The following is a 24774-nucleotide window of genomic DNA, read 5'->3' as shown; positions in this document are numbered from 1 at the left end:
CAGGAGAGAGGCAGAGAGAGAGGGAGACACAGAATCTGAAAGAGCCTCCAGGCTCTGAGCTGTCAGCACAGAGCCTGACTCAGGGCTCAAACTCACGAATTGTAAGATCATGACCTGAGCTGCAGCGGGACACTTAATCAACTGAGCTACCCAGGCACCCCAGGAAAATATATCTGTGAATAAACCTGAAAAGGGTCTTAAAGAATTTTAACTAACATAAAGGATGATGTCATTATATCACATTACCTCAACGAGATTCTATACATTTTGTAGCAGCAATAACAGATACCCCCCAATTCCCACTTGCTTGCTAAAAATCTTTCAAAATCTTCTTTCCTTCAAAGTTTTAATTAGATGCCTTGAGGTAATTAAATTTATTCTCCACTTCAATTAATAATATTTCCCGGGGGCGCCTGGGTGGCTTGGTCGGTTAAGCGTCCGACTTCGGCTCAGGTCATGATCTCACGGTCCGTGGGTTCGAGCCCCGCATTGGGCTCTGTGCTGACAGCTCAGAGCCTGGAGCCTGTTTCAGATTCTGTGTCTCCCTCTCTCTGTGACCTCCCCCGTTCATGCTCTGTCTCTGTCTCAAAAATAAATAAACGTTAAAAAAAAATTAAAAAAAAAATTAATATTTCCTGGATAACTTCTCTGTGAACTGTTCTAAAACCTGGGGATAGGATGGCGAGGATGGCAAAACCATCACTCAAAGAGCTTACTTTCTTGTACAGAAGATGGCTGGTTGCCTACTCTCGTCAACTGGTCGGTCAAAGAAGGCCTCTCTGTGAAGAAGTCATTTAAGATAAGACGACTTTAATGTTAAGAAGGAATCTGCTGCCCAAAAGAAGGACATTCCAGGCAGAAGGAAGAGCAAGTGGAAAGATGTAAAATATGAACGGACTTCGCAAGCCCAAAGTAAAGAAAGCCAATATGGCTGGAGGGGAGGGGGAGTGTCTTGGGGTAGGAGAGATAGATGGCAACAGACTGTAAGGAAGCTTGGAGGCCTTGGTAAGAGCAACATGAAGCAGCTGCAGGGTTCCATGGCCTTGTCTCGTGACATGACCCAGCATGAGATGCACATGGCATGCATTAAGGTGGGATCAGCAGAAATGGAGAGAAATGGAGAGAGGTGGGTGTTTCTGAAGGTAGAGACAACAAGGCACACTCAAAATTTAGATGTCAGCAAGCAGCATGACATACTGCTGGACGTATAACACAACGAATTAAGGGCAACTCTTGAATGTCGAGATGGGTGGACGGTTCTAGGTGGATGATTCTCCTGAGAAATTCAGAGTGGCAGAGAACCAGGTTTAAGGACTATAAGTCAGAGGGCCAACCATGCTGGTCTGCCTAGGACTGAGAGGTTTCCCAAGAGGTGGGAACTTCAGCGTTAAAACCAGAGGTCTGGGAGACCAGGCTCACTTTACATAGAAACCAAGAACTCTGTGTTAACCATGTCCACTAGACATGTGGAGACACCAGGGAGGCTGCTGAAAATCTAAATCTGAAGCAAGTCTGAACTGGAGATCCAGAAGTGGTTATCACAGAGGCACACGGATGGCACTGAGAGTCACAGAACTCTGTAACATCACCTCGGGAGAGAAGGGAAGAGGGCCCAGGACAGAGTTGGGATTTCTTTTTCACAGATAACATACTTACAGAGGTCTGTCTCAGTCTGGCTCTCCATCTACGTGGCCACTGCCTTCCAGACTGACTTCACACTCCATGTTTTTGACTCTTACTTTCCAGATCTCCCCAGAAAATCACTTAACACAAAGTAAAATGCACAATTCAGATGCTTTGGGCAGCTCATTTAAATTACTTTGCTAAAACCCTCAGCTCTGACTTCCCCCATTATACCCTTCAGAGGGCCTCTCCCGAGGGACAGAAAAGCCCAAATACACGGAATAGGTTTATTGTCCATCCTCTCCCTTCCCTTTCCCAAAGCTTCCCAGCAAAGAAATAAACTACTGCTACTGACAAATGTTTGGCCTCTTTTTCCTACTCCCAAACCCTCTTCTCCCTTTTTCTAATTATCCTCAGTAAGCATGACCCTCAACTTTTACAATCTCAAACTCTCACAATTAAAATAACAACAATACAGAACAACTCTCACAACTGACGAAAAGGAATACAGAAGCAAGTAAGTGGGCAACAGAGACTCCCCAAGAGCAAGTTTCAGTTGAGAGGGGCCCACGGTGCAGTGCATTAGTCTCTTTGAAAAGACTCCTAACACCCTTGGCTGCAGCTTAACTTGGGTCCACAGGCATTCAAAAAGGGAACAATTACCAGGGTGACTCAACAGATGGCCCATTTAAACTAAAGGATTAACACAATATGTCTGGTGACCTAGTTCAAGTAACTAAATAGAAACCTCCTGATTGGCCAACTTGTGATTGAAAATATCACATGTTTGCAGCTGACCTTGTCAGATCTAACTCTATCTGGCCAGTCTGGGCAGAGAGAACAAGAAAATAAATAAAACATCAGAAATAATCAAAAGAGGTCCCCTGATTTGCAATGGCCATAGCAGAATTACCTGGCTTCCCTGTGGGACAGCCCCCTCCCTGTGAGGGCAAGCAGGCACTCTGCCTAGGAGAACAAGACAAAGGGCATTACCAAAAAAAAATCTCTCACAAATAAGACTCTGCCTAAAAGATGGTAAGATAATTGAAAAGGTAGGAATTAAGAGAATAAATCAATGAGAACAATTTATACCTACTAAATCTCAATCTGTGGGGAAATGGATCCTCCATTGTGAGGCCCTCAATAAGGCCAAGGGAGCCACACTATGGCAGTCCTTCAGAAGGACTTCTCAAATCTTTCTCAGCACTGAAAAACACTGATCCTGAATCACTATGAACTCTTATTAGCTATAATAAAGGTAAAGCATTTGTAATCATATATTAAGGGAAAACAAACAAACAAACAAACTTGAGTTTAAAAACAAAAAGGGTAATAATACAATGTCTGGGGAGTAAGGCTCAAAAACTGCTCCTGGTCCAACAGTGTAAGCAGGTGCATATATAATCATGTCTTTTCATTTCACTTTTATACTGAAAACCATATTTATTTTATTTTTAATTAAGAATATTACAAATGTTTACATCCTAGTGTACATTATATTTAAAACACTGATTTCTCCTGTTGACTATATGCTAATAACTGAATTTTTAGGGCATTAAAAAAATGACAATAAAACATACACACACATACATCGATTTTTATCTGATACATGAATACCTTCAATAATCACTACACTCCTCTCTGTAAGGATAGAAATAAAAAATCCATTGGTAATAAAAGATAAGTTCTTTACCTTTCAAAGTAATGTAAATTTGGTAAATGATAAAAACTCAGTGAATAAAATGCTGATAACAGACTTCTCATTACATAATTAGGTTTACAGACTCACATCATTTTTCAGCACAGTAAAGCTATGCAGACACATTTAATGGATACTAGGTAGCATACATTTGCCTGAAACAAGAAATATATAATTCAATTTGTATATATTTAATGCATTTAATTGCTTCACCTTCATTCCGGTGAAATCACTAAACAACCCTTCATGTATCTATTCCATTAGCATTAAGACACTGTTCATAGCTTTATAATTGAATGATCTGAAAATACATTAATCCTTAGTTGGTACCTACTTTAAGAAATGCGTTCTGTGGCATCATTATGGCTTTACAAGAATAAGCAGAGCTTTTTAATAAGAGCTTTCTTTGCTTTTCTGACAAGCAAAGAAAAAGACATTGTTTAGATAAAGAAACAGAATGAAAACCCTAGGCAGAAATCTTGAAGAGGTGTAGCTCACGAACATGAGTCTGCTCTTCCAACAGCAACAAGCCAGAAAGCCAGAAAGCTACCTACTACTGTCCAGTAGCTTGGAGGGAAAAGAGCCCTCACGGGAACATTCCAACACAAAAATTGTCTTGGAAAATTAATATGTTCCCAAGTCATTTTCATAATTCAACTAATTTAAAAATCTATCTAGTAATAAAATACAGGGCACAAAGAAAAAACAATAGTTTTCAAGGAGCTCGTTTATTCAAAAACATCATTTCTGATGCATATAAAATTCTGTAGAGTCCCTGAAAAGACAAACAAGTTACTACCATCAAGTGCTAAAGAACTATTAGGCTAGCTCTTCACAGAAAACCACAGAGGACACAAAGGGCTAAGCACCACAGTGATCCCAACACCTGTGTTTCTGGCTGGATGTGGAAACTGCTCAGGGATGGCTTGGAAATGACTGAGAACAGGTATGACCACATGCAGAGGAATAAAAGGAGCGCCACCTCTGATCGTGGGTAACTGCGCATGCAGAGGGCAGAGGCAGTGCAGGCCCCTGCCCAGAAGGCTTTCCCTCTGCCCCCTAGACCAGGTGAGATGTCCACCCCTGCCAAGGGATTCCAAGGAGCCACCCGCTCTTTCAAAGCACTTCCCATGCTTTGGGGTGAGCTCTCTGGGGACAGAGACCAGGCCTTATCAACCTGTACGATGCCAGATACCAGCACACTGGACCACAGAGCGCCTGATCCATAAATACGTGCTATAAGAGTAAACGAACAGGGGAGCCTGTGTGGCTCAGTTGGTTAAGTATCCTACTCCTGATTTCAGCTCAGGTCACGATCTCACGGTTTGTGAGATCAAGCCCCACGTCGGGCTCTGTGCTGATAGATGGGAGCCTGCTTGGGATTCTCTCTCTCCCTCTCTCTCTGTCCCTCTCTCACAAAATAAATAAACTTAAAAAGAAGAAGAAATGAATAATAATAAGAAAGCCAGTGAAAGAGAAGAAGGTATTTCCACGGAGGTGAGAGAATGAAGAAGAAAAAGAAAAGGAGGAGGTAACTTTCGGGGAGATGAGGCAGAAAAGAAAGGGAAGAATGAGGATAATGTAGCACAAATGTCACAAACAAAGGAAAGCCCAGGAACATCTGGCTTAGCTCTGTATACTTGGAAGTAAGGAGATTAAAGAATTACAGGAGTTAAGAGCAAAAGCCACTGTGTAAAAAATTAGGTATAAACGGAGCAGGGAAACACTGAATACTTTTTTCCTGAAATCACAAATAAGGCAAAGATTTCAGTCTCATCCCTTCTGGTTAGTCTTATACTGAAAGTTCTAAGCCAGTTCAGTAAGGCCAAGAAAAACAAATCTTGGTGAATAGTATGAATCTTCAAAAAGGTATAAAGATGGGAAAGGAAAAAGTACAACCATCATTATTTAAACATCTACATGATCTATGTCAACCAATAATCCCATACAACACACACACACACACACACACACACACACACACTATTAAAACTAGCAAGTGATTTAGGAGGTTTGCAGGTCAATATACAAATAGTAAGTAAACAATTAAGAAATGAAATTTTAAAAGATCATTTACAGAAGCATAAAAAAATCTCACACACCTAACAGGCATGAGAAACCTCTCTACTGAAAACTGCCAAATGTTGCGGAGAGAAATTAAGTGGAGAGGTTTATGGACGAGAAGACTGAGCATCACCCAAACGTCTATTCTCCACAAATTGAAAATTAGGTTCAATGAAATCCCAATCAAAATCTAGCAAGCTTTATAGGGGAGCCTAGCTGGCTCAAATGGTACAGCATGTGACTCTTGATCTCAGGGTCATGAATTTGAGCCTCACGTTGGGTATAGAGATTACAAATCTAGTATTTTTATGGGGGGATAAAAAAGGCAAGATGATTCTAAAATTTACATGAAAATGCAAACAATCTGTAATAGTCAAAACAATTATAAAAATAAAAACAAAGTTGGAAGACTTCATTATTTGATTTCAAAATTATAAAGCTCTAGTGCTCAAGACAGCAGCATAAAATTGGCATAAGAACAGACAACAGACCAATGGGACAGAAGAGAGTCCAGGAATGAACTCATAAATATACGGTCAACTGATTTAAAACCAAGACACCAGCTCAGTTAATAAAAATGTCTTTTAATAAATAGTACTAGACATGCATATGAAAAAAAAGTCACCTCAATAATTGCCTTATTTCACACACACACACACACACACACACACACACACACACACAAAATTAAAGTTAAGTTATCAAGCTAAATGTAAAAGATGAAACCATAAAGTACCTTTAAGTAAACATTGGAAACTATATTCCCAAAACTGGACAGGCAGGGATTTCTTTCTTTTTTTTTTTTTTTTTTTAGAATTTTATTTTACTCTTTAAAAGTTTTTTTTAACATTTATTTATTTTTGAGAGAGAGAGAGAGAGAGAGAGCAAGTGGGGGAGAGGCAGAGAGAGAGGGAGACACAGAATCCGAAACAGGCTCCAAGCTCTGAGCTGTCAGCACAGAGCCTGACGTGGGGCTAGAACCGCCAGATCATGACCTGAGCCAAAGTCAGACACTCAACCGACCGAGCCACCCAGGCACGCCAGGCAGGGATTTCTTAGATAGCATACAGTAAAGCACTGACCAAGCCTAAGTTTAAAACAAAACCTTCTCATCGAGAGGCACCATGTATGTGTCTGTGTTTAAATATATATCTTAAATATATAATATATATTTTAATGTATATTTGAAATCCTATATATCAAGAATTAAAAGATTATTCAATAATAATTTGGAAAAACAATCAAGACTTGAAAACAGATACTCTGCCAAAAAAAAAAAAAAAAAGATACATAAATGGCCAAGAAGCACATGAAAAAGATATATAAAGATACCCCAAATCATTAAGACTTCAGTAAAAAACAAACTAAAATCATAGCGGGACACCGTTTCACTCTTACCCCACCAGAAAGGGCTAAAATTAAAAACAAAACAAAACGAAACCTGACAACACCAAATGCCGATAAGAATGTGAAGCAACTAGAACCTCATAAATTGCCGGTAGAAACTGGCACAACCACTTTGGAAAAAGAGTTTGGTAGTTTCTTATACAGTAAAACACATACATGTACTCTATGATCTAACAATTCTACTCCTAGGTATTTTTTCAAGAGAAATGAAAATATATGTCCACAAAATGACTTCCTAAGGTTGCTTACATCAGCCTTATTCATAGCAGCCCAAACTAGAAACAACCTAAATCTTAACACTTCAGATTGACACATTTTATTGCATGTATATCATATCTCAAAAAATAAAAAACAAAAAACTTAAGGGCGAAAGGTATAAGAGAGTGATGAGGTAACCCTCCCCTCCCCCATGCTTGTCTTCCCCATGTTGGAGACAGGACAGCATGAGAGAGACCCGAGACAGGTGGGAAGATCTGTGCTGGACAGAGAAAGAGCTGAAGGCTGTTCACAGGCAAAGAAGGGATGAGAAGGAAGAGACAGAATGACACGACTAAGAATCAACATCTCGAAGGCAAGCGGACCATGGGATGGAGGGGGTGAAGAGGTCACCTGTGGAGAGGAGCAGGATGTCACAGAGCAGGGAGGGAAGCATGGAGAATGGAAAAATGAAGGAGGTGGGGTGCTGGGAAGGAGGCCAGCCCTGAAGCTGCCTTTGGCTCCTCTGTCTCTCCTACCCCAGGAGTCAGGCAACCACTGCCGGTCCCAGGTGTACAGAATCCCTCTGTGCCATCCGATAGAAAAGGTATGGAAAGGAAAACCTTGAGGAATGCTCTTCCAGTGGCTATCCTGCTCGCCTGAAGCAGTGAGAGAGAATCTGGCAAAGGACTGGAACCTCTTGTTTGAACGAAATACACAGGGTGTCAACATAGATTATCTTTTAGAGAAAGAAGTATGCAACGACCCATCTGTTTCCTGCCCTGTAAGTGATTTGTTTTGCTACTTTTAACAAATAACTATGCAGTTAGGCCTGTATTTCCTTAAAGTGGAGAGATCACAGACTAACAAACGTTGAGAATTCTTAGGTTAGCCAAACACTCTAAATATGGACCATGGTCTCTAGGTTCATTTACTCACCAATGGATTGAACTTAACATTTAATAAATGGCCCACTAGAAGAGCTCATTCACCTCAGATGCAGTAGAGCATTATATATACTTACTAGAGGTGGAGACAGGAAATTTCTTCCTTGCAGTGTAAATAAGTCTGATTGATGTGGAAGCTGCAACTTGGGACTTTCTTTTCACTGTAGGTTTGGGTACTCTTGATTTTGCCCTGATTTCAAACAACTTAAAGTGCCTAAATAATTAAGTTTAAATATCATCTCTTTTGAAGGAGGAGACTTCTGTGCTAATAAGAGTTCAAATGTTTTCATCAGGTAAACCAAGTGTTTCCACTGCAACCTTACTTACCCTTCTTTTTCTTATTCAGCCAAGACATCACTTCCAAGATAACGGAGAACTTTTTTGCTAGCCTAGCTACAATACTGAGCTTTAAACAATCCAAAATTCCTAAAAGCAAATTCTAGAACTCCACTTTATCACAGCATTTCATAGAATTTGATTTCGATATATTTGATTTGATTTCGATAGTCCCCAACTTAGGATGATGGTCCAACTTGATGATTTTCCGACTTTACGACCGTGTGGAAGCAACAGAAAGTGTACTTGGAATTTTGAATTTTGATCTTTTTCCCCCACTAGTGATGCGTGTTAAGATCCTCGCTCGTGATGCTGGGCAGTGACAGCCAGCCGCAGCTCCTGGTCTGCTACGCGATCCGAAGGGTAAGCAACAAGGACACGGACAGCCATTGTTTTTCACTCTCGGTACACTGTTTAACAATCTGCACGAGATATTAAACACTTTCTGGTTAACAGGCTTTATGTGGGATGATTTCGTCCAACTTGAGGCTAATAATGCAAGTGTTCTGAGCACACGTAAGGTACGCTAGGCTGAGCTCTGATGTTCAGTAGGCTAGGTGTATTAAATGCACTTTTGGCTTATACTCTTTTCAACTTAGGATGGGTTTCTTGGGATGGAACCCATCCGAAGTGGAGGAAGGTCTGTATGTTGGAAGGGAAAGAAAATACAACGTAAGCAAGACATGTCCCTCTAATCAGGCAGTCTTAGAATACGTGCAATAACTAGCCCATCTCCTCCCTTCAGAGGAACAAGCCGCTGATAGCAAGCAAGTAGTGTTCTGAAATAAGTCCAAGTGGCTTGTCCGTGTAAACTATCAGCAAGCTACCACGAATGTCAAATCTTCAGGACAGGGTTTTAGAGCTCCCGCAGAGTCAGTACAGGTTTACTGTGAAATCCAAGGAAGCATTTCTGATGAGGCAGCTGCTGCCAGTGCAGAAGCACGCTCAGTCCTGCTTGCAAATGTGACATGGCATCATCCCACTGAAGGAGGCACTTGTTGGGACCGTATCTGCAGGAGCAGCATCTCTTCCCCCATAGGGGCTTGAGGACTTGAAACAGACAAAAATGGTTCTGCTTTCCAGTCACTCTGGGAGAGAGAGGAAGGAAATGTCTTTCTCCCCCTCCTAATTCTCCTTGCAAGTTATACCTGCTGTAGACCAGGCCACACATCTCTCGGAACAGTCTTTCACATGACTATGTACAAATTAAAAAGCCTGAGGGCGAAGAGTTAAATCAAAACAGCAATATTCTACACAGAAGCTCAACAGAGGCTACAAGCCCATCTGCCAGAGAAGCAGTCCCCCTGCTGAACAAGCAGTGTGGCTGAGACTCTGAAATAGTAATTACAAAAGCAAGGTATTTTTCACGTGGCCAGGAACTGTAGGGTCATTGCCAATACACCATTATTGCCGTATATGAGGGGCAGTGACCCCTGTATTTGTAAATATTATGAAATGTCAGAAACGCATTTTAATGCAATATATATGCTACAGCTTTTGTTCAGTATGCAAATCATTGACTTCTGCAAAAGGTCCAAGCAGATACAAAATGGCATAATCAAGAAACAGCTATTCCCTGGAAACAGGATTGTCGAAAGCAGTCAGTTCTCAGATGGAGGTCATGAACTAAACAGAGTATTGAGAGTCACCCACTCCAGCGGAGGATAATAGTAAAGACTACAGATGATACTATTTGTAATACTTCTACTTATGATACTTTACAGTTTACTAGAGAGCATTTCTGCATCCATTATCTCATTTGGGAATGTGGGCCGAATCTAGACAGGGTTACGGGGAGCATCCCAGCATCTAACAGACCCCGTGGCCTTTTTAAAGGTCACAGAAAAACAATGTTGTCCTGTGCCGTTGGAGGAAAACGACTCACAAATGTGAAATAATCTGAAATAACTGTGTCTTCTCTTGGGCTAAAAACCATCTGAGAAACAGTAACTAAGAAACTATTTTATAGGTAACAGTGTTCTCCCAGATTTGAAACCCCCATGACTGCAGTGAGTGGTACACTACATTCAATAAACATGTCAGAAAAAAAAAAAAAGGGGGGGGGGTGGGGGGTCTGTAAAAGAAAAACAGTAACTGCTTAAGAAACCAGACTCTTGGGGCACCCGGCTGGCTCAAGCGTTCAAGTGTCACTGTTAGTCTCAGCTCTGTTCATGATCTCAGGGTTCCTGAGTCCAAGCCCCACGTCAGTCTCGGTGCTGACAGCATGGAGCCTGATTACGAGTCTCTCTCTCTCCAACTCTCTCTGTGCCCCTCCCTCGCCTCTCTCTCTCAAAAGGAAAAAAAAGAAAAAGGAAAGAAACCAGACTCTTGCCTTCTTGCTGGCCCTTTCTTCCTTCCTCCCTCCCCTAATTCCTTCCCTCCTTTCTCGTTCATCTTTGTTGTCCCTGTTTTTTAAGCACTGAAACCTGTAAGAATGGGTCTACTTTGCCTTTTGTATCCAGAAATAGCAGAAGACAGACACAAATTCTTCCCAAAAAGTACCATGACTCTGCCTCTATTTTATACCATTAAGAAGAAAGTGAACTTGACAATCAAGTTTAAAGTCGTGGTGATAAGGACAGAGATCTGAAGTAACAAACTAGAAAAGGCAGAAGAGAAACATTCAAGCATCCAGATCACATTCTTCCAGACCTGAGAGATTAAACTGCCTTTCTGGACAAGGGATTATATCCCCAAGGAGTGATTCTGAGCTGTGGTTTCACACCACCTCTAGGGGACTCCAAGAATCTCAAAGAATGTGACAAAATTTCAGGATACAATTTTAATTCAACCAACTGACAGGACAGAAATGAAATGTAAGAATGGTTGGCCGGGAGCTAGACAACAGTGTGCCCTCTTATCTTAAAACCTGAATAGCTTCTCATACTTTTCATTCCCCTAGAGAAAATAAGAGAGATCCTAGTGCACAATTTTTTTTTTTTAAGTGTTCCACCTATTATCCTATCCTCCTCACAAAATTAATGAAGGAAGGACTCATCTGATAGCAAACTGGGCTGGTTATTTTAAGGAACAAGTAAGCCTATCTTTTTTCCTGTGGTTAAGTCAGTAAGTCAGTCACACTTTCTGTTAACTGAGCATCTACTATGGGGAGGAAGAGAACATTGACAAGTTAACTATTGCTCAAAAGTGGTCCCCAGACTTCGGTCGGGAGACAGGGGCTATCTGGTGCAGCTGAAGTCACAGAAAAAAAACAGTTGACGGAGTAATGGCAGAGTTAACAATTTCCCAATTTCCCCTTAGTGTTTTACTTTTGAAGACCACACACTTCTCACCCAAGCTCTTTCCTTTTAACTTTTTTCCCAGCTCAGGTCCAGCACTTCATTCTTTACCTGAACTCAGTTTGCTGCTCACCCTCCACTTAGAGAAGTCAAACCTGTCTACCGCTACCCTCTCCCCCAACCCCATCTCATCGGAAAAGGAGAAAGAAGGAAAAGGAGAAAGGTGGAGAAGGAAAAAGGCAGCCCTCTGCAAGGAACCGAGAAGAGGACTGGGAGACCCACTGAAAATGACTTATCCAAATCCCTTCCAAAAAGAGATTAATTGTAATCTTGCCTAACAACAAAAAAATCCATCAAGCTGTCTTTGTCTATCCCAACATTGTAGATAAAAAGACAAGGTTCAGAACTATTGAACATCATCGTGTAAAATCCAAATGTTTCACAGGTAAAGCAGGTAGCAAAATAAATTATTACTTATTAATGACTTTTGGCGACAAATTAAAATCTGCTCTCTTCAACCACTGAAATACAAAGATCTCAATGTGATGCTTACAACTAAAAACACACTGTGAGACCAACAAATCAAAGTTTGAATGCTTTCCAGTAACATAAACTTACCAAATAATCAAAAACTTGGCAATATTTGCCTAATAAAATTCCAACCAGTCTCTCAGTGGAAGGCACCACAATGGCAAAAGTGAAACCCAGTGAGCTGCTGCTGTGTAACAAAGAATATTCAACGAGGGTCCTATGTTTTTACGAACATGAGCAGCTTCGGCATTAACATTCTTTTTAAAACCCTCGCTTTCTTCCAGGGGTGGAGTCTCCCGAAGAATTCCAGGCTAAAATTTAAACAGACACAACGCCAAAACTGAATGATACCACAAAACGCAGACTTCCTTTCAAACAACTCCTACACTCTTTACTTGGAAGAGAGGCTAGAGGACAAAGCTCTCATCACTTGCTCTGTTTACACCACAGTGGCCTCAGGACAAGAAACTGTGGGGGTCGTTACTGGCCAACTGGTTGAAGCGCATCACTGCTCATGGAGAATGCCTCAGTTAAGGACGCTTAAAGCAGCCCATTGGACGCTGAGAGGGCTGTGGCATACCAAGTTATTTTGAGCCTCAGACAACGAGGACAGCAAGCAAATGCTCAGAAACTATCACGACACCACAGAGGACAAATACTTTCAGATCCAGGGAGATGTCTGTTGCTGGAGTTTTTGTGGTGCGATGATCTGAAAACCAGACAATAACCCAAGTTATCGTAAACTGAAGCAGGAAGTGGGACAATCAAAGGTCTGAGTCAGTGCAGAACTCCAAACTTCTGCAATGTGGAGCTGCTAAGTTGTGTGAAGCTGTCACGGGACAGGGGAGGGGGCAGAGAGAAGAGGCACAGCACTCGGGGATGTGCCAGGAGACAGATATGCCACATGAAACAAAGCAAGCCCAGGACAGACTATGACATTCAGTTATCTTTGAGGCATTACCACACACAGCCTTCGGTTGTTCGACTTTTCTCTCCTCTCCATCAGGGGGGCAGAATATATTTCTTTTAAAAGCATACCATTCTTCTACTCTTTCTATGTAGCAGTCTATTTCAAATACTCCTTCACTTAGAAAAAAACAACACAAAAACTCCCACCTACAGAGAAAAGCACGCCCTGCTCATGAAAATCTCTCCCTAAAAATCAATGGTAACGAAAGGTAACCAGTAGGGCTGTTCCAGCTTCTCTTTAAAGAGGCTGTCTCCCCCGCGTCAGGCTCTGGGTTGATGGCTCAGAGCCTGGAGCCTGTTTCCGATTCTGTGTCTCCCTCTCTCTCTGCCCCTCCCCCGTTCATGCTCTGTCTCTCTCTGCCCCTCTCCCACTTGTGCTGTCTCTCAAAAATGAATAAATGTTTGGGGCGCCTGGGTGGCGCAGTCGGTTAAGCGTCCGACTTCAGCCAGGTCACGATCTCGCGGTCCGTGAGTTTGAGCCCCGCGTCGGGCTCTGGGCTGATGGCTCGGAGCCTGGAGCCTGTTTCCGATTCTGTGTCTCCCTCTCTCTCTGCCCCTCCCCCGTTCATGCTCTGTCTCTCTCTGTCCCAAAAATAAATAAAAACGTTGAAAAAAAAATTTAAAAAAAAAAAATAAAGAGGCTGTCTCCGTATCCTATGACGAAATGGTGACAACCTGTAGAAATAAATACTTGCTGCAGTTTAGATGACAACAGATTTGACACATACCATATATAGGTATGCCAGAGTGTCTGCGTGCCACAACCTTCCGTCAGTCCTTCATCAGTAAGGGTTTTATCCCCGTTTTAATGGTGTACTCTGTGTTCTAGGAGAACACATTATTCGCCAATGTCAATAACAGCTACTTCTAGATAGTAAAATTCTAGATGGTTCTCATTTTCATCTTTATGTTTATCTGTTTTTTACATTTTCACAAGTATGTATATTTTTATGAAGTATTCTTTTTTTTAATTTACATCCCAGTTAACATATAGTACAATAATGATTTCAGGAATAGATTCCAGTGATTCATGCCCTACATATAACACAGTGCTCATCCCAACGGATGTCCTCCTTAATGCCCCTTGCCCATTTAGCCCATCCTCCCACCCACAACCCCTCCAGAGACCCTCGGTTTGTGCTCTATATTTAAGAGTCTTAACAGTTTTTTTTTTTAATTTGCTGGGAGACAGAATTAAAAGAGACTTTCTTAGGGCGCCTGGCTGGCTCAGTCGGAGGAGCATGTGACTCTTGATCTCAGGGTTGTGAGTTCAAGCCCCACCCTGGGCATAGAGATGACTGAAATACATAGATAAGAGAAAGAGAGAAAGAGAGAGAGAGAGAAAGAAAGAAGAAAGAAAGAAAGAAAGAAAGAAAGAAAGAAGAAAAGAAAAAGAAAGAAAGAAAGAAAGAAAGAAAGAAAGAAAGAAAGAAGAAAAAAAAGAAAGAAAGAAAGAAAGAAAGAAAGAAAGAAAGAAAGAAAGAAGGAAAGAAAGAAAGAAAGAAAGAAAGAAAGAAAGAAAGATTTTTTGATGCTTTGGACAAATACAACTGAAAGGATGTTATTCCAAAACATCATCGAAATACAATGAAAGAATCAAATTATAGCAGCAATTAATGCTGGGCCCTGGCCGACATCTTTACCAGCAATAAGCTCCATTCATTTGCAGAGTGGGGCTACCTTCTAGCAACTCCCTCTTTACCTGAGACCTTCATGAAGTACAGTGGGCACATTATCAAGTTTTAGGGATGGGGTCAAATATCCAGACAGAAATAGCAACAGCTGGTCTACCTTTCCACACGGGTTAGCAGAGCTCTCCAGATTAGAGAAGGGGCCCCTAACCCCACAGAGCAGACTAATTCTATTTAATTGATCTGAGAAGAAAAAAGAGATAGAGAGAGAGAGAGAGAGAGAGAGAGAGAGAGAGAGAGAGATGGGAAGTTTTCATCAGGGATTAGCATTCACTCAGAAAACTGAGATTTCGTTTGCACCAAGTTAGAAGGCATTTGCTCCTGAGGGAGATAGGACAGAATCAAACATACAACTCCTTTAGGCAGTTTTACACTCATTAAGAACTTTGGAATTCCTGACTGAGGTCTTACAAATCACTGCACCCATTAAACAAGAGGTACTGACTGCCATGGAAGAAATAATCTACACAAAGTAATCTAGAAGCCATCAAGTGATGTTAAATTCCCACCAGAGATACACTTTTCATGCCCCTCTGTTTAGGTATTGGCTAATGACCCAATTATTTATACAATATGCAAACCAAAGGCAATAGGGTTGGCTGATTTGTATTTGGTACTGAGGCATGGTCTCTTGGCTCCTAATTGCAAAAAGAGATGACGTGAAAGGTTAATTGGGTCATAAACAAGTCCCTGAGACAAACAGAATCACAGTTCTTAAAAGGGGCACTCTTCATAAACATAACCTAAATCGCTATACAAAGGTTTCTGTGATTTGTATTAGGGAAAAAAGCTGCACTAACCACATAATACATAATTTTGTCAAGGGGATTCATGAAATACTTTACCAGTTCCTTGGAAACTCATTCTAAAATCTATCAACTTAATTCAGTAGAAGTGCTGACAATAATTTTATAATTTGAACACCTGATTTTCAACAACCCCAAAATGAATGTGGCAATGTCTAACAGAGAGCAATGCCCTAGATGAATAAAAACAATCTGACTCACATGCTTGTACACACTGGCCACAGACACAAAACAGTAGTTACGCCTGCAAAATACAAAATTACATGGTGAGCTATGGCTTTCTTCTACTTCCTGTCAGAAGATGCATTCTTATGAGATGCCCACTCACATATATTCCAAAACAAAAATGAAGATTTATCCATGTATCAAAGTCAACGCACATTACAAGTCAAAAATCTTGTCTTTTTGCTATAGATTAGAAAAATCTGCTTCTTTTTCTCTTCAGAGCAGATACGTAAGACAGAAAGTGCTGGGCAAGACCCCTAATGTATCGTCAGAGAAACTCCCACCCCCAACGACAAAAAGAACTAATTAAAGGCTTACCTTCTATATAAAGAAAGTCTTCATTTTATCTTTAACCTAAATGACTCATAAATGTCCTCTACTTCAAAACGAATATGATTATTTTAAAGTTTTTGCTATAAAATACACTGAAACAAAGTACAATTATCTAGTGAAGATAAAAAAATGGTCTTCACCCACTTCCATTGCCAGATGCCTAATAGGTCTCAACAAGTCTACTGACCCTTCATTTTGAGAAAGGGAAGAAAAGGAGAACAAAATTCCATCCTAAATATGCGAGATACTGATGAGTGGGACAAGTTAGGAGGAAACAAAATAAACACAACATAAACTTGCAGGATTCTCCCCTTACCCCAGTTGTGCTGTGAAGGTTAAGCTGAGGCTTCAGACAGCAAGACAGCACCCCTGGATTCCCCTTCCTAACAGGCAACAGTTCACCACCTTCTTCATAAAGGTAAGGATATATAGAGCTTGGAGGAATATTCTAAAACAAACCCACAAAATTGAAACTGTCATACAAATGTCAAATATTCAACTGCCTTCCATTCTATTTAGGAAAGAAATCTGCTTCCATAAATGTATATGTATCCTCTAGAGGACTTTCAAACTCAAAGAACAAGTCTCCCTTTCTCATTCCCTCAATCAGAATAAAGAGCAGAAAACATTTAGTAGCATTCCAAATAATTTGTGCCAATTTAGATGATTCATGTATTGCTTTCCCAGACTAAATGGTCTATGGCCAGTGCTTTCAAGTCAACAAGGGTGCGGAGAGCAAGACCCAATTACACGTCTGACTCATTGTCTAGCAGTTCTCTCAGCCCCGTGGACCATCCCCCACAAAGGCACCATTTCATTTTGAGGTATAAAATCAAGCCAAGTCTACAAATCCCTTTATATAAAAAAAACAAATAAGATGTCATTACATACACACACACACACACACACACACACACACACACACACAACCAAAAACATCAGTTCACAGTACTGATTTCTCAAAGAAAAATTTCAACAGGCTTCTTCCCTTAAAAAGCAACTGTAACACTAAATTCTTAAAATAAGAAAATGCATATAAAACATACTATCGGGGGCACCTGGGTGGCTCAGTCAATTAAAGCGTTAAGACTCCTGGTTTCGACTCAGGGCATGATCTCAGGGTTCCCGGGTTCAAGCCCTACATTGGGCACTGCACCAACAGTGCAGAGCCTGCTTGGGATTCTCTGTCTCCCTCTCTCTCTCTGCCCCCCTTCCCTGCTCGCTCTCTCTCTCTCAAAACGAAATAAATATTTTAAAAAATATACTCTAAGATTATATTTTAAATATCTCACATTTATTGTGTTTATATTTGGCATAACATACAATATGGCGCACTATCTTGAAATCTGGTCTTCCAGTAGAAGAGTAGCTCTTTTTACAAGGGCCCTCATTGATTGGGTGTTTCCATTGATGGCTATAATCTTCTCACATTGGCAACATTTTACTTTAAGATCCTGGGCCCACACTGGAGGGAAAAAAAAGCTATAGATAGTTACATTTAAATAAAATTAAAAGAAGGACCCATTCTTTTGACAACAGAAAAACACACGCACCTAACACACAAACCTCCGATTTTATTTCAATAAAAGATGTTACTGTTTTCCTTTCTGTAACATGTATACAACATACATGAATTAAGGAGAAAATAACTTTTGAGCTTACTTTTTTCCCCCCACATGTTAAACATTTAAACAAAAATAACGTCCTGGGGTGGAGGAGGGGGGAGAAATTCTCTTCTGATGGTCATAAATCTTCCTCTGACACTTTATCAGTAATTATGCCCTCAAATTGAAAGGATTAATGATCTCTGAATGGAAGTGACTATTCAGTTCTGTGGAGGCCACATTCCAAACAAGAATAAGGGGTAATATGAATTCTCCAAGAGAAAAGAAAGAGTTATTTGACTGCAGAAGTTAAATGACCGAAGATGTATTTCAGACAAGCATGCTACAAAATGATCTCTAAGACTCCAGTTGGGACACCAAAGGAAAGAAGGAGACAGAACAAGTGCGGTACTATGTTGCAAAGTACATACCGTGCTTCCCAACCTGTTCATAGGTGTGGGTGCCTCTCCCAGAACTGCTGCCACCAGTACAACAAAGGAACCAACAGTTTAGAAAGCACAGAAGTAAACTCAGCAGGCACGACGGCAGGAAATGCACATTTATCTAAGGTGGCCAAAAGCACGCACTCGGACCGCGGGATGATTAGAGCTACTTAAATAAAGAAGCAACCAATATACTCTGAAAAGCCCAGTCATGACCCAGTTGATCCCGCACATGACAGAGGGGCACAGGGGTGCAGAAGCAGGTGAAGAAAAGGAACTCACCAGCAAACCAAACCCCAAATTACAGAAACCAAGATAAAAAGCTGTCTACATGTTGATTAAACTCCACAATTTAAAGTCTAACACATTTTTTTTTAAACGTTCATTTTGAGAGAGCGAGCGAGCGAGCCGAGGAGGGGCAGAGAGAAAGGGAGAGAGAGAACCCCAAGCAGGCTCCCCACTGTCAGCGCAGAGCCCCATGCAGGGCTCGAACTCACAAACGGTGAGATCATGACCTGAGCCAAAATCGAGAGTCAGACGCTTAACCGACTGAGCCATCCAGGCACCCCTAAAGTCTCTGATTGATTATAGATCACTAGGACATCTAGTAATAAAAGATCTTTTGACAAGTGTCTCAGAACAAATCTGTAGCCTCTTGCCATGATCCTGAATTTACTCTCAACTCCTCTTTGATTTTAAAGAACAAATGCATACAGTATCTACATTTACCTGAAGTTAAAAAGCATACAAAAAGTTGTATTACACAAATGTGATAAAGGCACAGACAAAAATGCATGAGAAAAAGAAAGAATAAAATCAGGACAGTGGTTCCTTGGAGGTAGAGAAAGGCACTGCTGCTAGGGCTCATTACCCTGGATGTTTAACTGCACCACAGAATTGGCAAATATTCCATTTCTCCAGGGTATTTATTGTAGGAAAGTACATATGGGTATTTGTTGTATTATTCCTGATGCTATTGTTTTTATATCTGAAATATTCACATCAACTTTTTTTTTTTAATGTTTTTATTCATTTTTCAGACAGAGAGAGACAGAGCATGAGCAGGGGAGGGGCAGAGAGAGAGGGAGACACAGAATCCGAAGCAGGCTCCAGGCTCCGAGCTGTCAGCACAGAGCCCAATGCGGGGCTCGAACTCACAGACTATGAGATCATGACCTGAGCTGAAGTCGGACGCCCAACTGACTGAGCCACCCAGGCGCCCCAGTATCAACTTTTCAAACAAGGAATCAGAAATTTGACCACAGATGGTTGTAAGACACACAGAGCAGGTCCACACCGCCAAGTATGCACCTACACAAGGAGCTGGTTTCAGGCGGGCAGACCAAGACCCTCTTCAGAGTTCACAGCCCAAGTGGGTTGATTACAAGGCAAAACCTTCCGGAGGGAAAAGAGACAGTGAAAGCGATAGATTTTATTCTCCCGTCTTTGAATACTAAATCACTCTATCTGTTAACTGTTGAGAGGGAAGAGGGTGCCACCCGAGGATGCCAGTCAACACCAGCACACCCTGCCAGTTTAATTTAATGGTATTATTTTGCCTTGCTTTGCAATTACTCCCACATTCCCCAGGGAGAAACTAATGGATTACTAAAAATAAAATGGAGTTGAAGTGAATCACTTAGGATGTTTTGGCTCCCAACGTAAACTGGCTTAAACAAAAAGGAAATGCACTGGCTCAAAGGCCTGGATTTCTGGAGGCCTCGGGGCTTGCTTCTCTGTCCTCCACCCTGTGTGGCTTCTTGCTCAGGCTGCAGCCACAGCAGATCTCATGCCAGCACATAACAACATCCAGAGGAAGAGAGAGAGTGGCAGGCTCTCCCTCTAGCCCTGTTTTAAGTATGAGACGACTTCTGCCAGAAGTTCCTGGCAGACCTGCCCAGGAGTCTCATCTACCAGGGCAGGATTACTGGGCCGTTCCTGAAACCATCCTTCCCTCCAGGTAACAGCCAACACTGGCTGAGGAGTCAGTCACTCGTGGACAAAGCAGGGATGGGACTGCCTCTAATGGGGCCTACCCTGGAGCTCCTACATGGGAGATAAATGGGATGCAGGATACGGATCCAACCCTAATGTCTGCTCTGCTGATATTTACTGGGAACAGCCTGAACAATACTGTGTTCGTCTGAAGATGAAATTAATCACTGTCGTTAGGAATTTATAGATATGGCTATAGACTCAAAAAGCAGACGGCCAAATGAATTGATCCCTTTGAGAAAAGTAGATTAAAAAAACACGTTTCTGTATTTCCACTGCTCCAACTTAAAGACACAAAGTCAACTCATTTGAAAGCAGGTAGGTCATAGGAAGTACGGGATAGCACTTACTATATTTTTGTGTCATGGCTGCAGAAATTTAAACATCATTCACATTAACAATGAATAACCTGAAAAGAAAAGAAAAATATAAAATAGTTAGAAAACAGTTCAAAAACAGGAAAACAACAGCTAAGTACAAAAGAAATTTCACTAAAATAAAATAGTTGCCAAAAAAAAAAAAAGTTTCATCGTTTTTCTGCAAGAGACAAACCAGCCTTTGCAAGTAGCCAGCTGCATTTAAATTAGAAGTCAGAGAAAACATCTGTAGTATTAGAGTATCTCTCAATATTTTCAAGTTCAAATCATCTGCATCTATCGTCAAACAAGCTAAATACATTTTAATCAACTAATATTGCCTTGGACTGCTATCTGTAAAACTGAAACAAAAACGGAATTATTAAAAGGATCTCAAAAACCATGTAGTCTACCCTTAGAAAACACTACTCAATCACTGCAAATTAAAGTTAGATAAATCAGCTTCAATTAATTTCTAAATTTCTAAACTCAGAGACATGAGGGAAGAGTTCTCAGAAAAAATACACAAAGTGGATTCAAATATTTGATACTGCGTGTTTATTAACACTTTGAATATTCAGCATACCACAGAACGCTAAAGAAACACACCCACACAACTAGGGACTCTACAACCCTGGAAAGGCTGTGAATATTTGAAAATGAAAGATGAGAACTTTTTCTCTATTCAGACCTCAGGACAAATAACAATACAGCAAAGCACACTCTTAATTAAGAAGAACTTAAAAACATAAAAGTCGATCTCTGCTGTGATGTTTCCTCGGGATGCTGTGCCCTGACAGGGCTGAGGATAGCTACAAATACCATGTCTAATTTCACCTTCCTCAGTGTATGTAAGATTCAGCCATGTTGTTGGCATCTAGTTTGTAGGGAGGAATTTTTTTCTCTACCCTCTCATGTTCAGTTTCTAGAGGCCTGCTAATTAAACTAACAAGGACAAATTAACAGGAGAAAAGGTTTATGTTAATATTTCTACACGCATGGGGATGTCACAGAAAAAAAGTTAAAACCCAAAGAAGCAGTCTGACTCAGGGGCTTAAATACCATTTTAACAACGGGCAATAAATTGTGGAGAAGTGACTAAACAGGGAAAGGGGGATTGGGCTCCTAAGGATGATAAACTGGGAAGATGACCAGGAAATGTATGGTAGATAGGACTGTTTAGTAAGATTATACAGACTGAAGTTTCTCCAGTGGTAAGAAGGGTTCTCCTCTTCCAGGTACAGAGACGGGATGCACCTTGACAAATGGAAATTTATGCCCCATTGTCAGGGGAACAACAGAAAACTCTTCCTGCATCTGCTATTGCTCAGTTTCCTTCACTCAAAATAATCCTTGCGCCAAAGTAGCATATTTTGGGGTGGCATATTATGATCACCTTCAGGTTCATGGAAATAAAAACACCATTAAAAGAAAAGGTGCAAGGGAATGCCAACTGGTGCAGCCACTCTGTGAAACAGTATGAAGGCTCCTCAGGAAATTGAAAATAGAACTATCCTATGACACAGCAATTGCACTACTAGGCATGTGTCCAAAGGATATAGGAATGAACCCCAATGTGTATTAGCAGTGCTATCAACAGTAGCCAAAGTATGGAAAGAGCCCAAATGTCCATCGATGGATGAATGGGTAAAGAAGATGTGGCATATATATACAATGGAGTACTACCCGGCAATCAAAAAGAATGAAATCTTGCCACTTGCAACTACGTGGATGGAACTGGAGGGTATTATGCTAAGTGAAATTAGTCAGAGAAAGACAAATATATGACTTCATTCATGTGGAATTTAAGATACAAAACAGATGAACATAAGGGAAGGGAAGCACAAATAACATAAAAACAGAGAGGGGGACAAAACGAAAGAGACTCTTAAATACAAAGAACAGGGGCGCCTAGGTGGCTCATTTGGTTAAGCACCCAAAGTTGGCTCAGGTCATGATCTTAGGGTTCATGAGTTCGAGCCCTGCATCAGGCTCTGTTGCTGACAGCTCAGAACCTGGAGCCTGCTTTGGATTCTGTGCCTCCCTTTCTCTCTGCCCCTCCCCCACTCATGCTGTGTCTTTCTCTGTCCCTCAAAAGTAAATAAACATTGAAAAATTTTTTTAAACAAATACAGAGAACAAACTGAGGGTTGCTGGAGGGGTTGTGGGTGGGAGGGATAAGCTAAATGGGCAAGGAGCATTGAAGAGGGCACTTGTTGGGATGAGCACTGGGTGTTGTATGTAGGTGATGAATCACTGAATTCTATTCCCGAAATTATTGAACTATAAGCTAAGTAATATGGATGTAAATTTAAAAAAATAAGAAAACTAAACAAACAAAAATAAATAAATAAATAAACGAATAAATAAATAAATAAATAAAATATTAAAAAATTAAATAAAAACATGGGGCGCCTGGGTGGCGCAGTCGGTTAAGCGTCTGACTTCAGCCAGGTCACAATCTCGCGGTCCGTGAGTTCGAGCCCCGCGTCAGGCTCTGGGCTGATGGCTCAGAGCCTGGAGCCTGTTTCCGATTCTGTGTCTCCCTCTCTCTCTGCCCCTCCCCCGTTCATGCTCTGTCTCTCTCTGTCCCAAAAATAAATAAACGTTGAAAAAAAAAATTTTTTTTTTTAAAAATTAAATAAAAACAGAGAACACTGAAAAGGGGAAAAAAAAAAAAGAAACACAAGGAGGACAGAATTTCTGGCTGGTCTTGGAATAGGGGTAGAGAGAAGGGAGATAAGGAGACAGAAAGAAAGAAGTGGATATACCCTAAGTTGACCCTTCAATGATCCATACCCTTGTGTAATCTCCATCCCTAAGTGTAGGTGTGATCTGTAACTTGCTTCTAACCAACAGAATATGGCAACATTGATGGGATGTTATTCCCATGATTATGCTATAAAAGACTGTCTCAGAAGACTGGACAGTGAGGGATCCTTCTCTTGGCCTTGAGGAAGCAAAAAACCATGATGGGAATTGCGTTTGGAGAGAGCCAGAAGGCAGAGAATCACAGGTAGCCTCTAGGGCCAAAGGGTGGCCTCCAGCAGATGGCCACTGAGAAGCTGGGCCCACACACAAACAGCCACAAGAAAATGACTTCTGCCAACAACTCAAATGAGGCTGGTAATAGATTCTTCCCTGGCCAAGCTTTCAGATGAGGACACAGCTCGGCTTACACTTTGCAGCAGCATCAGACTCCAAGGAGAGGATCCAACTAAGCCATGCCTGGGCTTCTGACCCATGGAAAGTGGTAATAATAAATGAGTACTGTGTTTTTTAAAAAAAAGAATAAAAGTGCAAGTCTCAGGGGCAGCACCTTGGTGGCACAATTGGTTAAGCATGGGACTTCAGCTGAGGTCATAATCTCACGGTTCATGAGTTCAAGCCCCACTTCGGGTTCCACACTCTCCCTCTCTCTCTGCCCGGCTGACTAGTGCTCTCTCTCTCTAAAAAATAAATAAGCAAATGAATGAATGAATGAAGGAAGGAAGGAACAAGTCTCAGAAGGGAAGAAGATATTTGCAATTCATGTATCTACTAAAGGACTCATTCAGCATATATAAAGAACTCTGATAAAATAACAAAAAGATAGGCCACCTAAAGGAGATAACCCAAATGGTCAATAAGCATATGAAAAGGCAGGTGCATAACCTAATTCATTACCATTTACCATATATATTAAAGCCACAATGAGATAAAATTACATACTGATCAAGATGGCTATACCAAGTCTTAGGACATAGAGCAATTCAGCTCTCATGCTCTGCTAGTGGGGGTGTGAACTAGAAAACCGTTGAGCGATATCTAATAAAGCAGAAGATAAACTTACAATGTGGCCCAACAATTCCACTCCCAGGGAATGCAGATGCATAGCCTCAAAGACACACACAGTAATAGTCAAAGAAGCATTCATTGTAATAACCGAAACTCAGTAACAAATAAATTGTGGAGTCTACACACAACAAAATATTATACAGCAGAGATCAGTCAGCTTTTTCTGCAAGGGCAACATAGTAAATATTTTTGGCTTTTGAGACCAACAGTCTGGGTGCCCTGCTTCAACTACTCAACTTTGCAATTTGGAGTGCATTTACACAGATAGGCAATAGGTAAATGAATGGGTATGGCGGTGTTCCAATAAAACTTTACTTACAAAAACAAGCAACCAGCCACAGGCTGTACTTTGCCTACTATACAGTAATAAATATATATGAACCATCGCTAATGCAACAACACAGATGAATCTCACAAACATAATGTTGAGACAGAAGACAGACACATGAGAGAATACAGTGTATGATTACATTT

The 24774-nt window shown here is 41.0% G+C and overlaps 1 protein-coding gene across 14 annotated transcripts in view; it reads right to left on the bottom strand.

Annotated features, from left to right (window-relative positions):
- SIPA1L1 (signal induced proliferation associated 1 like 1) overlaps nucleotides 1-24774 on the bottom strand; it is a 368796-nt gene that overhangs the window by 162828 nt on the left and 181194 nt on the right. For all 14 annotated transcript variants that reach the window (XM_043556489.1, XM_043556499.1, XM_043556493.1 and 11 more), the window contains one exon: nucleotides 20458-20516. The gene's annotated coding sequence lies outside the window, so the exon portion shown is untranslated. The remainder of the gene's footprint in view (nucleotides 1-20457; nucleotides 20517-24774) is intronic.

Source organism: Prionailurus bengalensis, chromosome B3, assembly GCF_016509475.1.
Source record: "Prionailurus bengalensis isolate Pbe53 chromosome B3, Fcat_Pben_1.1_paternal_pri, whole genome shotgun sequence".
In the NCBI taxonomy this organism is placed as follows: Eukaryota; Metazoa; Chordata; class Mammalia; order Carnivora; family Felidae; genus Prionailurus; species Prionailurus bengalensis.
Note: the sequence above shows the minus strand (reverse complement) of the source record. Positions and strands in the feature narration are given on the sequence as shown.